This window comes from Schistocerca serialis, chromosome 8 (assembly GCF_023864345.2).
Source record: "Schistocerca serialis cubense isolate TAMUIC-IGC-003099 chromosome 8, iqSchSeri2.2, whole genome shotgun sequence".
Lineage (NCBI taxonomy): Eukaryota > Metazoa > Arthropoda > Insecta > Orthoptera > Acrididae > Schistocerca > Schistocerca serialis.
Genome location: NC_064645.1, coordinates 307,086,386 through 307,103,282, shown reverse-complemented (window position 1 = coordinate 307,103,282; position 16,897 = coordinate 307,086,386). Strand labels below are relative to the sequence as shown.

The 16,897-nt window shown below is 44.4% G+C and overlaps 1 protein-coding gene and 1 non-coding gene across 4 annotated transcripts in view; one reads left to right on the top strand and one right to left on the bottom strand.

Moving 5' to 3' along the window:
* Positions 1 to 1,125: 1,125 nt before the first annotated feature.
* The window catches only part of LOC126416572 (nidogen), a 346,239-nt gene continuing 330,467 nt past the window's right edge, over positions 1,126 to 16,897 (top strand). For 2 of the 3 annotated variants that reach the window (XM_050084322.1, XM_050084320.1), the window contains exon 1: positions 1,132 to 1,196. The gene's annotated coding sequence lies outside the window, so the exon portion shown is untranslated. Of the gene's footprint in view, positions 1,197 to 16,897 lie in introns of all 3 variants that reach the window. The other variant, XM_050084321.1, reaches the window with a different exon arrangement.
* Trnat-ugu (transfer RNA threonine (anticodon UGU)) lies at positions 11,518 to 11,592 on the bottom strand. Its single transcript has one exon. It is a non-coding gene; the product is annotated as a tRNA-Thr (tRNA).

Below are 16,897 nucleotides of genomic sequence, written 5' to 3'. Positions count from 1 at the left end.
GGTGACCGAGACGTGTAACCAATGGCACGCCATACCATCACGCTGGGTGATACGCCAGTACGGTGATGACGAATACACTCTTCCAATGTGCGTTGACCGCGATGTCGCCAAACACGGACGCGACCGTCATGATGCTGTAAACAGATCCTGGATTCATCCAAAAAAATGACATTTTACCATTCGTGCACTCAGATTCGTCGTTGACTAACCATCGCAGGCGCTCCTGTCTGTGATGCAGTGTCAAGGGTAACCGCAGCCATGGTCTCCGACCCGATAGTCCATGTTGCTGCAAACGTCGTCGAACTGTTCGAGCAGATGATTGTTGTCTTGCAAACGTGCCTATCTGTTGAATCAGGGATCGAGACGCGTCTGCACGATCCGTTACAGCCATGCGGATAAGATGCCTGTCATCTCGACTGCTAGTGTTACGAGGCCGTTGGGATCCAGCATGGCGTTCCGTATTACCCTCCTGAACCCACCGATTCCATATGCTGCTAACAGCCAGTGGATCTCGACCAACGCGAGCAGCAATTTCGCGATACGATAAACCGCAATCGCGATAGGCTACAATCCGACCTTTATCAAAGTCGGAAACGTGATGGTACGCATTTCTCCTCCTTACACGAGGCATCACAACAACGTTTCACCAGGCAACACCGGTCAACTGCTGTTTGTGTATAAGAAATCGGTTGGAAACTTTCATCACATCAGCACGTCGTAGGTGTCGCCACCGGCGCCAACCTTGTGTGAATGCTCTGAAAAGCTAGTGATGTGCATGTCACAGCATCTTCTTCCTGTCGGTTAAATTTCTCGTCTGTAGCACGACATCTTCATGGTGTAGCAATATTAATGGCCAGTAGTGTATTTGAATTGTTTCCCCTGTCACATCAACTCCTGACGTTGTTTACAGGTGCACGCAGTCTGGAGGCAAGCAATTGACGCCAGTGATGGCTGCACATGGAAACCCAGTTGTGGGAGCGGGCTGCAGGCGTCATGGCGAGAGGTCGCCTGGGATAAGGAGACGGGAAGTCGGCGGGCGGCCACTCAAGTTGGCAGCCGTGGCTGCTCCCCCACCCCACCCCTTCTAACCGCGGAGCGGGCTGCTGCTCCGGGGCCCTGCTTCTGCGGCACCAGTGCTCTGCCGGCGGCGCGTCTGACGACCGCTGCTCATCCTTTTGGTGCCGGACTACACGCAGGTTAGTGGCGCCCTTCGCGTCTTCTTCTTACAATCTCGCAAATTTTCTGGTGCTCCACGTGCGCTCAGCGAAATCTACGGACACCGCCTTGTTGCATACCAAGCATTTTTTTTTATTCTGCAAGAATGCGTTCCTAAAAACCGGCCCCGAGTGCAGACTGCTCGCCAGTTACCCACGAATTTTTGCCCGCCACGAGCAGATACAAAAACAAAGATATAAACATGTAATGATTAGATACTACAGAAATACCAAGTACGCTAATGCAAAGGAATATATTTACTGAACTTATCTCATCTGTTACATTACATTAGATGCTGAAAATGACCTGCTTGTGCTTCACTGCACTTTAGCACGCGACCTAGTATGTTAACATACACTTTGCGCAACTCTGCCGCATCAATTCTCAGGCTTTCATTACGAGTAATTTCCTTCCAGTCTTGTAAGTTATACGGTCATTTGTGTACACTTTTCCCTTTAGTCTGCTCCACAGATAACAGTCACAAGTGGTTAGGTCTGACGAACGGGGCAGCCACGGTCCTTTGCTGCCAGCCCTTTCTTCTGTGAATCTTTCATGAATTCTTGAGATTGACTCGCCTGAAGTGTGTCAGGTCGCCCCGTCCTGTTGAAAGACTGCGCACGTACTTTCATGGAGAGTCAACTGTGCGTAAAATTCGTCAAATATTTGCTTATACACAGCGTTGTTTACTGTCATTTCAAAAAGAATGGGACCTACAATACGACTTGCCGACACGGCAAATCATACTCCGGTTTCTTCATCGTGAAGAGGTTCCTCAGTAATTCTATGGGGACTGCTTGTTCACCAGTATCTGGTGTTCTGGGGGGTTCACATATCCTGTAAGATGGAATCAGGCTTCATCACATACAATAACAGCAGCGGATCCAACATTCTATTTTCAGCTGTTTGACATCGCAATGTACAGCAATTCACGCGTTTTGCATTATCATTTTCCTTCAGTTCTTGGAAATGTGGCATTTTGTAGGGCTCCATTATATATTCGGCAAAACAGGTTAACAAGACCCACGCGAAACGTCCACTTGTTACAATGATTTATCAGTCGAGTTCTTTGGACTCTGTATCATTCGTGCTCGAATATCCGCGATCACAGCAGGTGTACGAACGGACGGGGATAGATTATATTTGCGTTTACAACTGACCCTGTAGGACGCCACTTTGTCACAAAATCCTGTATACTGGTCTTAGCTGGTATGAACGCGCCAGGAAATTTCTTTGTAAAAATGCCCCGCGTACCGTTAAATGAAGCGGTAGACACGAACGGCTCCACTAATTCGAATCCTTCTTGCAGAGGATACATCTCACTGAGACATTTACTTCACACGCCGTAACTAGGCCGCAACGGATTTCGTAGTGACAATAGAAACGTAATCGCAACAATTTCGAATCAAATCAATAAATGACAATCGGCGAGCGACAATGAGTAGTGCAGTACTCGGGGCCAGTTTTTCATCTGCGCCACCCTGTACAGTAACATCAGTTTCCGTCGTCCAGTATACGCCTATGCACGAAGGCTGCTACCGGCCTCCCATGTTTGAGACAGCAGTGACAAATTCAAGGGGACATACGTCACTTTACCCCCAAAGAAACTGTGCTCAGCTGTGACAGCATCAACCACCTCATTGTTAAATAAATGCAGTCCTCACTTTCAATATGTTTTTGTTACTGAACAATGCATACAGAAACCCAACGTCCATCCTCCGGCGCTGATTGCGATTAGATCCTAACGTCGATTTTTGACAGTTGTCTACCTTCTAGGAAAATATGGTTTCTATGTTGTTATAATCAATTGTGACTGATCTAGTGCAGTTCCCCATGCCAGTATATCGGGTGCAAGTTTTATCATATCTCCGGTAACTAGCACAATCTACACCCATTTGAACCTGCTCACAGACACTTCTCTCCATGACTAAATTAACTATTTCTTGATGCCTCAGAATGTATCCTATCAACTTGTCTCTTTTTTTAGTGAAATCGTTCCATAAAGCTCAGTTCTCTCCAATTCACTGCAATATTTCAGCATACATTACGTTACCTAACCATCTAATCTTGATCATTCTTCTGTTGCGCCACATCTCAACACTTCTTTCTCTTCGTGTCTGCAATGTTTATCAACAACATTTCTTTTCAATGGCTGGATATACTAAAAAAAATTACTTTCGGGAAAGACTTTTAAAAAGTTAGACTTTTATTTGGTACTATCTTTTCTTTGGCGGAGTGGGGGGGGGGGGGGGGAAGCATTTCTTGTTATTACCAGTGTGCATTTTATATACTGGTACTCTTTCCTTCTTTCAGCGTTAGCTGTCCCGCACAGCAAAAATCATACATTACTTTCAGCACCTCATTTCCTATTTTAACTCTCTCAGCCTTAGCAGACTTAACTTGACTACATCCCATTACTTTTTTGTTGTTTTTATTGATATTTATCTTAAAATTTCTTCTCAAGACGCCAGTCATTCGTTCAACTAATTTCCCGTGTGCTTTCTCTCTCTGGCAGAATCTTACCAGTCAATGACAAAAAAGTTCTGCTTGGTTTCCTCTGCTGCTTCATCGAATACAGATCGGATAACACGGAGGATACATTGTAAAGCTGTTTTCCTCCATTGTAACTGCTTTCCTTCAATGTCCATCGGCTCTTATAATTGTCGTCCCTTTGATGTCCAACGGCTCATAATTCCAGTGGGTGTATTCCAGTCAACCGTACCTAAACTAATTTGCATTTATTACGTAAATGTCGAAGACGCTTTAACGATATGTAAATTTAGACGTAATCCCTCCAACCACTGTCTGTTCGGCTTTTCCATAAATGTGAGTAAATAAAGGACCAACCTTTGCTGCTGATCTCGCGAATCACGTTGACGCACTGGCGTCGGAGGCGGCTATATTTTACTTGATTCCTAATGGCGGAAGGGATTTCAACCACGAGAAAGTAGCCGAGATGGGGAAAACAAGTGTTAAATTCTCGAGGATTCTACGATACAAGCATTCAACACTCCACTTTACAGTCTTAATTATGGTCACGATACAATCAGATAACTAAGACATATTACCATTACGTTCTTTAATAAAATATAGTGGAGATCGATTAGGTTACATTTTGAACAGGAACGCACGTCTACAAGTGCGCCATTTCCTTGCTGAAGGGCTAAACACTCAATGATAAAGCTGGTAGAAGCCGACCTCATATAAGATCAATTTGGGTTCCGGAGAAATGTAGTAACATATGAGTTAGAACTGATCTTACGACTTATCTTAGAAAATAGGTGAAAGAAAGGCGAACCTACGTTTACAGCATTTGTAGACTTAGAGAAAGCTTTTGACAAATTTAGCGAGAGCAGGCACTGCAGGGAAAACAGCAAGCGTTGAAATTAAGTTTGCAGGACAGCCACAAGCCGCATTCAAATCTTTTTTATCGACCTGTTTCTGTCATTTTAACAATAGCATCCTCAGAAAATGTGGAATTTGCAGTTCAAAGAAATGATGTGATCAGAGAACTACCTAGAACTGTAAATTCTACACTTTCTGATGATGCTTTTGTTAAAATGAGCGGAACAGGCCAATAAAAACATTATGACTTGTGACAGACCAACAAGCTTTAATTAGCTTTTGACATTGTTGTCTGGGATACAGTTCTTGACATTCTGAAGGCAGTTGCTGTAAAATAAATGGAACGAAAGGCTGTATACAACTGATACAGAAACCAGACGTCAGTTACAGGAGTCAAAGGGCATGAAAGGGAAGCAGTGGTTGATATGGTTGTGAGAAAGGTTTGTAGCATATCCCCGATGTTACCCAATCTGCGCTCTGAGTAAGCTGGGAAGGAAACCAAAGAAAAATTCGCAGAAGGGATTAAAGTACAAGGAGAATAAACAAAAACTTGTTGCCGATGACACTGTAATTCGGTCAGAGACAGCAAAGGACGTGGATGAGCAGATGTACGGAATGAACAGTGTCTTGAAAGGAGGACATAGCCGGCCGGAGTGGCCGAGCGGTTAAAGGTGCTACAGTCTGGAACCGCGCGACCGCTACGGTCGCAGGTTCGAATCCTGCCTCGGGCATGGATGTGTGTGATGTCCTTAGGTTAGTTAGGTTTAAGTAGTTCTAAGTTCTAGGGGACTTATGACCACAGCAGTTGAGTCCCATAGTGTTCAGAGCCATTTGAACCATTTTTTTTGGAGGACATAAGATGAACGTCAACAAAAATGCAAAACAAGGGTAATGGACTGCAGTCGAATTAAATCAGGCTAAGCTGATGGCACTAAATTAGCAAGTGAGGCGCTAAAAGTAGTAGATGAGTCTTGCTATTTGGACAGAAAAATAACTGGAGATGACCGAATAGGAGAGAAGATAAAATGCAGACTGGCTGTAACACGAAAAACATTACTTAAAATGATAAATTTGTTAACATTCAACAGATTTAAGTTATGGGAAGACTTTCCTAAATGTATTTGTCTGACTGTTAGCGTCGTATGGAACTAAAAAGTGGGCGGTGAGCAGTTCAGACAAGAGAATAGAAGCTTTTGAAATGTGGTGCTACAGAAGAGTAATGAAGATTAGATGGCTGGATCCTGTAACTAATGAGGAACTACTGAGTAGAACTAGGGAGAAAAGAAATCTGTGCCATTACTTGACTAGAAGAAGGGATAGGATGATAGGATGTCCTGTGAGACATCGAAGAATCATCAATTTAATACTGCAGGGAAGTGTGGTCGGTAAAAATCGTAGATGGAGACCAACTGACGAATGCAGTAAGTAAGTTGAAATGGGTGTAGGTTGCAGTAGTTATTCGGATATGAAGAGGCTTGCACAGGATAGAGTAGCGTGGAGAGCTGCATCAAACTACTTTAAGGCCTGAAGACCACAAGATCTGAGTCGTGGGGAGGGGAGTCGAAGGGGTCGGTAAAATGTTCGGTAAAAGTACGAGAGTGAAATGGTTGAAATGTGCAGTGTTCACTGAAATGAACTTGGAAAAAGTGGATGAAAAATCTTTCTGGTTGACTTCGATGTGAGTATCTGCTTCTCTGTAGTCGCCACATTCGAATAATTGACACTCATTCGCGATGTTATTACTACTTTTTAAAGTTTGGTTATTAATGACCGAGATTATCTTTTCCTTTATATCTGAAACTAGTCTGCTGGCTTTTGTATTGTGCATGGTGGAGGATACTTAATATCATTCTCAATCGTGTTTTTCCACACTTCTATTGTGTGAAGGAAGAAACAGTGGCCATTAGACCGTATGCGCTCCGATCTCTCTCATTAAACCCCTCTGCACATTAAGTCATATATAGGATTCAAGCAGTAAAATTGTTTTGTCGTCTATCTACAACATTAATTCTATGAATACATCCATATCTCTCCCGCACCCATATAATTTGTGGCAAGAACGTCCGCGTAGCCGCTAATTACTCCCGACAACACTAGTGACTGTAACAGCACTTCATCTTTCAGGCCAGCTAGAGGAAGGGACGTTAGAATTCAGCGTACCATCGACTCCCAAGTCATTATTGACAGAAAACAAGCTCGAAATGGGAATGGAGAAAAAATTCGAGGATGACCTTGTTTAATGTACCTCCGGGAATTCACCTGTAGTGTTTTAGGAGAACTAAGAAAAATCTGCATCAGGTTAGTCGAACAGGGATTTGAATCCCCACTTCCCAAAAATAAGAGTCCATTGTCTTAACCGCTATGTCACTTGACTCGATGTCGATCCCAAATACTGAAATGCTACCCTTTCCAGTAACAAGGAATCGCTTGAGAGTCTTGTTTACAGCTTTCTTTGCGGACTAATTGGATGTTCGCAGAATTCTCCAAACAACTCCATATCTTCATTTCGCCCACTCTACATTTGGACATTTTGTATTCGCTCCCTCCTCTTCAAACAGCTCTGCAATATTATCCCTAGATATTTAATTGGTGCGATACATTCCAGGGGTCTATCAGTGAAGTCTGGTGCTATAGGTGGTTTTAGTCCTGTGGACGAGTATAATGTAGCATCTGCACGTATTTAAGGCGAGTCGTGATGCACATATAGCTGAAATGATGCCATGCAATTCTGGATTTACTTGTAGATATTTGAGTTATACTTGGTTGCACGCAGTTATTACATGGAAAATGAATAGTTTGAGATTGCATTTCACTTCCGCTGTTAAACAGCTCTTCTTTCCTAGGAAAGGACAGTTAAGAGTAACGTTCACGCAGCTACGCTAACTTAACATTTCTCCATCATACCCTCATCTTTTCACTTTTTTTATTTATTGCTTCTTCAGCCCATTTCTTTTCTTGTGTTCTTCTAGTTGTCTGCTGGGAAACGTGCCCAATTCTTAACTTCGTCTCCATAGTTTGTCCAATATTTGATTTCCTGCTTATTTGTGGCAATCACTTAAAGATGTTTCCGTTTTTACCTAAGACTGTTAAATCTTCATTCTAACTTTTATAGTACAGTTTTTCTCTCCAGCTTGTTAGAATTCATTCCGTAAATTTGCATACGAACCATTAAACAGTTCCCGTATTTTCATCTGTTTTTTTTTTCTTTTTTTGTTTGTGATCTTCCGTTTTACATCTTAACTGAACTACGTATTTCTGCTATTTTATGTTGACTAACATCCTCCCTACGATCTTTCTTTCTGATTTCATTGTTTGATTTCCTTTTGTCTATTCTAAACTAGCGTTTATGGACGATTGCTGCCCTGGAATGCTGATTTCTGTATTTCTAGAGAACTATTTTTGTTATAAACTTGTTTTGTTCAGTCGTTCTTTGGAAATATTGCTTTAATGGATACTTTTATTCTTCATTGTTCGAGAAATGTTGCGACAAACTACGAAGAGTTGCAAAGGGTGTCTTGAGGAACAAATCGAGGATAGGAAACCGTGCCCAGAAACGTCATGCAACTACGCTACAGAGCGTCGAAGTTAAGGCGACGGCGCCTGCCGCTAGGCAACCCCTTCGGCAGCAAACGTGACTTTGTACGCTGACGGACAGTAGGCGGAAAGTTTCGCAATTTCGTTTGTTAATCAGTGACTGCGACTGATGGCCAAAATCGGCAGTGGAAAAGATGGAGTTAGCTGCTGTGTAGAACAGTGATACTCTGTTGCTTCCGTGAATGACGGTTTCGGACACGGGTTTCCATCTGCAGTTAGTTTTTCTCTTGTGTACCGCAAAACATTGGAGATTTTTTAGGGTTCCAGGAGAATAATAAAACTGCGGATGTAAATCCGTGTCGAAACAGTCATCCACCGAGGCAACAGAGCATCTCTTTTATAGGAGACAAGGCGTTCCTACACAGCTGCTAACTCCATCTTCTCCCCTGGCTATGGTGACAATCAGTCGCGATCACTGAATATCAAGCAGCATTCCGAGACGTTCCGCCTACAGTCCTTCATCGTACAATCTCACGTTTGCTGCCGAAAGGATGGCCTAGTAGCAGGAGCTGGCGACTATAACTTCGACGCTCTCTAGCGTCGTTGGATGACGTTTCCGGGCACGGTTTCCTATCCTCGATTTGTTGCTCAAGACACCTTCTATAACCTCTCGAAGTTTGTTGTAACATTTCTTGGGTATCCTGTGTATACTAATAGCAATTCGGTTACTGTTAAGCTACCGTGACGCACTACGAACGTCGCCTTTTTTTTCTAATGAGTACACTCGGTGTTTTTGAGCCACTAAGAATACTTCGAAGCAATCACACACGTGAGAGGAAACCCTTTTGTACTTAAGCGATCACACTTGTATCCATCTTATTTACCATATTTAGCACTCTGTGACTGACTACCACAATATGCACATCTAAAGACGTTTGTAACGGCAAACATTTTGAGTTCAATGAGGATTTTCTATCAGCTGTAGATTGTTATTTTGTGGTCGTGCCAGAAATAGATAACGAATCTACACACTGGTAAATATTTGTAAGACTTGCAATGGCGCCTAAGAATACACATCCATGCTTCTGCATTTACGTAGGACTGAATTCGCTTATCTGTAACTAACATTAATACTCTTCTCAGTAAACTAAATCAATAGCTGCACTGACTTTCATCTAGGGCGAAACAAGATGGGAATTTTAATTGCGGATTCCGAACTATCGTCCTCTCATGTGTAAGTGCTGCGCAGCGCATAATTCAGAGAATGTTGTACGATCTCAGTAAGGTTATTATATATCAAGCGCATGAGATATGCCGAGCAGTACAAGTTTAAGGCGACAGTAGGAAGAAAACGTAAAGGTCATTCGTCACTTACATTGCTACTTCAGCACTTTTCTGTCCCTGGAACACCGGGACTCCCCGGTTTTGTTACTTACAAGATGAGTACTTCTCTGCCCCGGAAACAGTGGGATTCCCCCATTTCATTACGCAGACGATGGTTGCTTGCAGTTATTTATACACAAATTTCGCAACCGCACACAAAGTGGGTGTTGCGGGTTATCAGTAATATTTTCCCTGCCGCGCAACTGTTCAATTGCAACATTTTTCGGTCGCCGAATGTAGGGTATTCCCGATCGTTCGAATTCAGAGTGATGTACTCGCGAGAAATTTTCAGCTCTGAAAATAAACCAATGAGGTCGGTGTTTATCTGGTGTTACGCAGAGCCACTGACCGTTGAAAGACACTCTCTTCGTTATCATAGTCGCTAATTTTAGTGCGCGCTTGTGTAAACAGCTACGTAACACTAATGAAATTACTGCTACATTCGTCGAAAAAACTTATCACTGGTAAAGAAATACTTACGAAAATCTATTAGAAAATGGGAGAGACTCGGGAATGATGGCTTTTATTGTTATATAGAAACACAAGTTCAGCACTTTCAAGCAAATTACACAGCATCCGAAATCAGTTTCGATGCTCTCGTACGAGGGCGTGCGGGAAAGTAATGCCTCCGAATATTTTATGTGAAAACTTTTCAAGCTTTGTAAGTAAAACAAACGTTATTAACATTCTACACCTTTATTCTTAATGTGCACATATTTTCAATGCTCTGCCGCTATCGGGCTCCGAATTGTAGCGTGTAACATGGCAGTGTACAACGTAACTATGCCGGTCCGTGAGAAACAGCGTGCTGTAATCGAATTTCGAATTTGAAGAGTTCATAGACACATGGAGCACCCTCTCTTCAGCATGACAATGCCAAACCACACATGATCGCTGCGACATCTGCAACAATCCGACGCCTTGGGTTCACTGTCATCGCCCCATCCGATTTTCATCTGTTCCCAAAGCTTGAAGAACGCCTGCGAGGACATCACTTTGATAGTGCTGAAGCTGTGCACACAGAGGTGAGGTTGTGCCTCCGTCAACGAAGTCAGAAACATTCTACAGCAAAGGTATCAACAGAAAAATGAGTTCATCAGCAGGGTGACTACCTTGAGAAATAAATATGTAGACATGAAGAACAAAGAAGTAGAATATTAATAAACTTTGTTTTATTTAAGAAACTATAAGAGTTTTCACATAAGAAATTCTGAGGCATTTGTTCTCAGCAGGGCATCGTAGTTTCTCCAAAGGACCTCCGTACTGAGAGTGAATATTAAAAACTGTAAACGATAGAGGAAGAGAAAAAAAATTTAAGAAGAACTGGTTGCTACTTGCACGCTGACTGTATGACTCGGTATGTTGGACGTATTCGTGAGACTACCAATCACAGATTATACAGCGAAGAAATTTAAATGTAAATTTTTGAGTCACAGCCCAAAATAAAATGCTGGCTGTATCTTTTCAAAGCGTAACATATATAGTTTGAGGCTCAGCAACTTGGTGAATGCTTGTGATTCCTGCAAGATACTTGTGTTATTCAGACGAGGAACAAAGATAGTCTTTATGGAACATGTTTGATTTCAGTTCAGCGTTGTTATGTCTTCGTCCAAAAAAAGAAAAAAAAACGACACGTCTATGTAAGTTTAATAATGCGTAGGATTAGCCACCCTAAATGAATGCGGTTTGGTCATGTAAGATGAAGTAGCATTGTTTCTGATCAGTTTCTTTTCTCGTCGCATTTACGACAGGATGCAGCAACACACTGATAAGCCAAAACGCTATGACCACGGCACGTGACGCTGTAATGGATGTACACAGCGTATTTGACAGTTAAAGGTACAAACGAAAGGAGCGAACAGAGGAAGCTGAAACAAGCAAACAGTCCTAGTAAACATAGGTCCGGAAACCAGTAGTATCCCCCCATGAGATGTATACGACTCAGTACATGAACGCTTTATAACAGAGTGAAATAATAATTAAATCAAGACCCTAAACTGTCGACAGGCGTTGATATACATCAACGGGGATAGTTGAAATGTGTACCCCGACCGGGACTCGAACCCAGGATCTCCTGCTTACATGGCAGACGCTCTGTCCACCTGAGCCACCGAGGGCACAGAGGATAGTGTGACTGCAGGAATTTTATTCCTTGCACTCTCCCCGTGAGACCCACATTCCCAACTTTATGCCCACACACTACATTCGTAGTGCCCCTGCCCATTACACTCATTACTCGCGGCAGACAATCTTATCGAGTCCCGTAAGAGTTCGGGCAATGCGTGTGCATCCAGCAGAGAAGAAGAAGGTCAATGGCCGATTAGCCTTAACTATATATGGAGAAGGTATCTGTTCTTTCGGACTTCTTGGAATGAAATGACAATTAAATCAAGACCCTGCAGTGCACTATCCTCTGTGCCCTCGGTGGCTCAGATTGACAGAGCGCCTGCCATGTAAGCAGGAGATCCCGGGTTCGAGTCGCGGTCGGGGCACACAGTTTCAGCTGTCCCCGTTGATGTATATCAACGCCTGTCGACAGCTTAGGGTCTTGATTTAATTATCATTTCATTCCAAAAGAGCTGCATGGTCACCGATGGTATATGTTCTTTCGGACATGTCCGAAATAACAGATACCTTCTTCATATGTAGTTAAGGCTAACCGGCCATTGACCTTCTTCTGTGCTGGATGCACACGCATTGCCCGAACTCTTACGGGACTCGGTAAGAAGAAATCCACTGACATAAGTGACTCTGAAAAAAACCATATAGTCATCGCCCAGCAACTGGGGACGAGTATAGCTGAAATGGCGAAACTGATTGGCTGTTCGCCTTCTTTTGTTGCGAGTATCTATGGAAAGTGGATAACTGCCCGAATCACAAGGTCATAATCGTGCTGCACAGTGTTTTCATAATCATGATAGTGGACTCACGTTGATGTCTCAGCCACCAGATTCGTCTGATCTGAACCTGATGAAACACATGTGGGACGCTCTTGTGCACAGCTCCTCTCCCACAAACCATCAGTTCTTATTCTACGGGAATGGCCAGACTGGTGCGTAAACATCTGGAGCTGCATATCTCACGCAACATACCAAGGAATTTTCGAATCCATACAGTGTGGAGTCACTGTTGGATCAACACACTATGAAGCAGGTGGTCATCTCTCTAAATTGTTACAGCGTACGCCAACATTCAGCATGACCAGGCTACACCATAGTGTAAAACATACGAATACAGTCATCAGAAGATGGCGCGAATATCAGGGAATAAGGTCACGTGACGACAGGGTCATTGGAGATGGAGGACAATCTCGGGTTATCCAATGGTAGGGAAAGAATTCAACCGTGCCCTTCCGAAGGAACTATCCTGACTGACATTTACCTTACGCGATTTAGGGAAACTGTGGAAATCGGAAATCTGGATGACAGGCCAGCGTTTTCAACATCACCATCCCTATCGCCATGTTGCGTCTTACCATCGCGCAGCGTCACTCGACCTAAAGGCTTCAGAATGTGAGAAAGAAAGGTTACAGATGAACTTTCCACCCATGTCTAGATCCTTACACCGCAATGCTGACTGCTGACTGAGAAAAACAGGAGAAAGAAATATATCGTTACGTGATTAAGGAATAATCCCGGCGCTCGCCTGAAGTGTGTTACAGAAGAGACGGAAAACGTAAATCTGGTTGACTGGGCGGGGAGTAAGAACCTCGTTTCTCAGAACTTCAAATGCATGTATAGCACCACTGCAGCAACGAACTCTACGCAGCCCCTTACGAGAACTCTTGAAGTGAAATCATTTATGACTTAAATTAGGATAATCAATTTCTAAGTCATACAACTGACAGTAAAACATACTTAATCAGAGCACTGTTCGAGTAACAGTATACAACGTAAAGTCACATTAAAGTAACCACCTGCCAAAAGCCTGAATAACCACCGTTAGCAGGAAAAATTTGGAAATTTGTTGTAAGTTTCTGTGGGAGCAAACTGTTGAGGTTCAAATGCTCTGAGCACTATGGGACTTCTGAGGTCATGAGTCCCCTAGAACTCAGAACTACTTAAACCTAACTAACCTAAGGACATCACACACATCCCTGCCCGAGGCAGGATTCGAACCTGCGACCGTAGCGGTCGCGTGGCTCCCGACTGTGGCGCCTAGAACCGCTCGGCCACCCCGGCCGGCAAACTACTGAGGTCATCGGTCCGTAGGCTTACACACTACGTAATCTAACTTAAACTAACGTACGCCAAGGACAATACACACATCCATGCCCGAGAGAGGACCTGAACCTCCGACGGAAGGGAGCCGCGCGAACCGTGGCAAGACGCCCCAAGACCGCGCGACTATCCCGCGCGGCCCGTTTGCACAACGGAGCGCTGCAAGACGTGGAGGGGCAGAGTAGACGAGATTCTGGAAGATACCGAAATGGAGTGAAGTCATGGCGACAGCTGCAAGACGTGCAGGAAGTTAGTCAGTGAGGTTCTGGAAGGTACGGTCAGGCATGTGCAACCATGCCGATTCCACTGCCGTGACCAGCTGCGCTAAGTTTTTTGATTGGCGACCCATGGCATGAACAGCGCAATGAACGTGGCCCGCACATTCTAGATCGGGTTTTTATCCGTGTAATTTGGTGGCCTGGGGAGTACAGTAACGTCATCCTGATTCTCTTCGAACCACTCACTCTGTGAGCTGTGTGACACGTTGCGTTGTCCTGCTGGTGGAGGCCATCGGGACGAGGAGAAACAAACTGGACAGATGGATACTTGCGTTGAGCCGTTGTGTCTTCCAGAATGACGAGATCACCTAAGGAACGCCACGAAAACTTCCCCAGACTATAACGCGCATTCCTCCGGCCCCGACACCGATTGTTGCAAAGTATCCGCTTCCGGACGTTTCAAGCCGTACACGCAACGGCCATCTCTCCGATGCAGCATAAAACGTGATCCAACTGAAAAGACCGCCTGTTGCCATTCAGCGTGCAAATTCCAAACTTGGCTGCTGATGAACAGCAGTCAGCATTGGCGGTCGTTGAGGGTACGCTTTTGGTAGCTCCATGATTTGGTTCGTCTTGGAGGTCAGTTGCTCAACAGTTGCTCATTTGTTCGCCCGTACTCATTTCCACATACGCCTTTCTACTCTGTCGTTTATGGCCCGTGGTGCACCATAGCAGCTTGGGCACCAGTTTTGAATAGCGCCGCTTTGCCATGCGCGGTGTGTTTTAACCACGGCAGCACGCGATGAGTTTATTAACTTAACCGGTTTGAAATCCATCCACCCTTGGCTTGGAAGCCAATGATCATTCCCTTCTGGACGTCAGATAAGTCGCTCCGCTTACGCATTACGTTGACGACTGCACGAATTTCCGAGTCCCCCCAGACAGGCTTCGTATACCCTCCACTGCTAGTGGTGCTACTTGCCGTCTGTGAGTGGTTATTACACGTTGATGTCGAACATAGGCGGTGGTCACATTAATGTGATTGGACCGTGTATTTCCATTAATATTCTCTCTCTTCTCAGCGATCACAGGCCCTGTAGGCCACGCGCTGCATCAACGATCTGCTTCCACCGCCTTCTATCCCTCGCAGCCTCTCTCCACCCTGTGGAAATTCCTAATGCTGCTATGTCCTTCTCTATGTCATCTTTCCACTTTGTACGGGGCGGCTCAATGGTCTTGTTCCTTCAAATGCTTTCTTGGTGATTCTGTTGTTTTCCATTCTAGCCACATGTCCAGCCCATTGCAGTCTCCTACTTTTTAATTTCTGGATCATAGTGGGTTGCTTTATTAACTGATAAATTTCATTGTTCATTCGAATTCTCCATACACCATTCTCCAACACAGGTCCCCAGATTTTTTACATTACTTTTCTCTCGAAAACATTCAGTTTTTCTATTTCATTCTTTGTAAGCGTCCAGCTTTCTGAACTGTACAGTACTATGGGGCAGATGATAGTGTTGTATCTCTTCATCTTTTTGGTGATTGACAAAGCTTTACTTTTGAGTGGGTGGAGTACATATATCTTGACCCTGAGGCTATTCTTTCATTTTTATCCATTGTTATGATATATTTACTGTTGAACGTGATGCAAGGTATTTAAACTGGAGAACTTCTCTGAATTTAGAATGCTGACAATTTCAAAGTAAGGATTTGGGTTTATGACTCGACCTATTTCCATATATTCGGTTTTCTCTTGGTTAATCAAAAGCCCCATTTTGCTGGCATTTCCATTAATACACACGGCACAATTATGTCATCTTGCAGTAGCCAGTCACCAGTTGTTTACCGTTTGGATCTGTGAAATACACTACTGGCGGCTAAAACTGGAATCCTATGAAGGCGTCAGATTGTCATGAAGCATACAGCATACTTGGATATACAAATGATTAGCGTATCAGCGAAACATCATATACACTGGTGTCCAAAATTAAAGTAATAAAGGGCTATTTCCCCTCCGGTGTCTAATTCATGATATAATCATACAAAATGTCAACCAGATGTCCGTACGATCGTATTTTGCATGGAAGATGGCATTCCGATCAGCGGACAACCACGTCAACGATGACGTCAGGGCACCTATGAAATGAGGTAGTGTTTGCCGGGTAGCCCCACATCACAATCGCTGTACACAGTCACAGATGATGCAGCGTGGCACAGAGAAGATGCATACTGGACTCTCTGCGGTGGAGGGCCACAGAAAGAAAGGAAGCAGGACAGTAGCAAAGTGATTTGTCCCGATGGCTTAGTGCGAATCGTTCTGTTGTTTCTCGGATGTGGCGACAGAAACAGGATCCCCATGACCAGGGACCGAGCGAGGTGGCGCAGTGGTTAGCACACTGGACTCGCATTCGGGAGGACGACGGTTCAATCCCGTCCCCAGCCATCCTGATGTAGGTTTTCCGTGATTTCCCTAAATCGCTTCAGGCAAATGCCGGGATGGTTCCTTTGAAAGGGCACGGCCGATTTCCTTCCCAATCCTTCCCTAACCCGAGCATGAGCTCCGTCTCTACTGACCTCGTTGTCGACGGGACGTTAAACACTAACCACCACCACCACCCATGACCAGGGCAGGGGCTACCACGTGTGACTTCAGAAGAGAGGGCCGTTATTTGGCTGTAAGGGCACGGCAGTGCCGGCTTCATACTGTGCGGCAACTGGCATGCGAGTTCTCTACATCAACTGGACGTTTTGTATGGAGGCAGGTGGCTTCGGCAGAGTGGCCTTTATTATCGGAGACCTGCCGCATGTCTACCTCTGACTCGTCTTCACAGAAGGGAACGTCTAGAGTGGAGTCATCAACATGTCACTTGGACACTCGAACAGTGGGTCAATGTTGTCTTCACAGATGAGTCCCGATTTAGTCTGGAGGGAACGTAAAACACAGTTTCGGGACCCAGACATTGCGGAAACAGACCGATGTCGAGG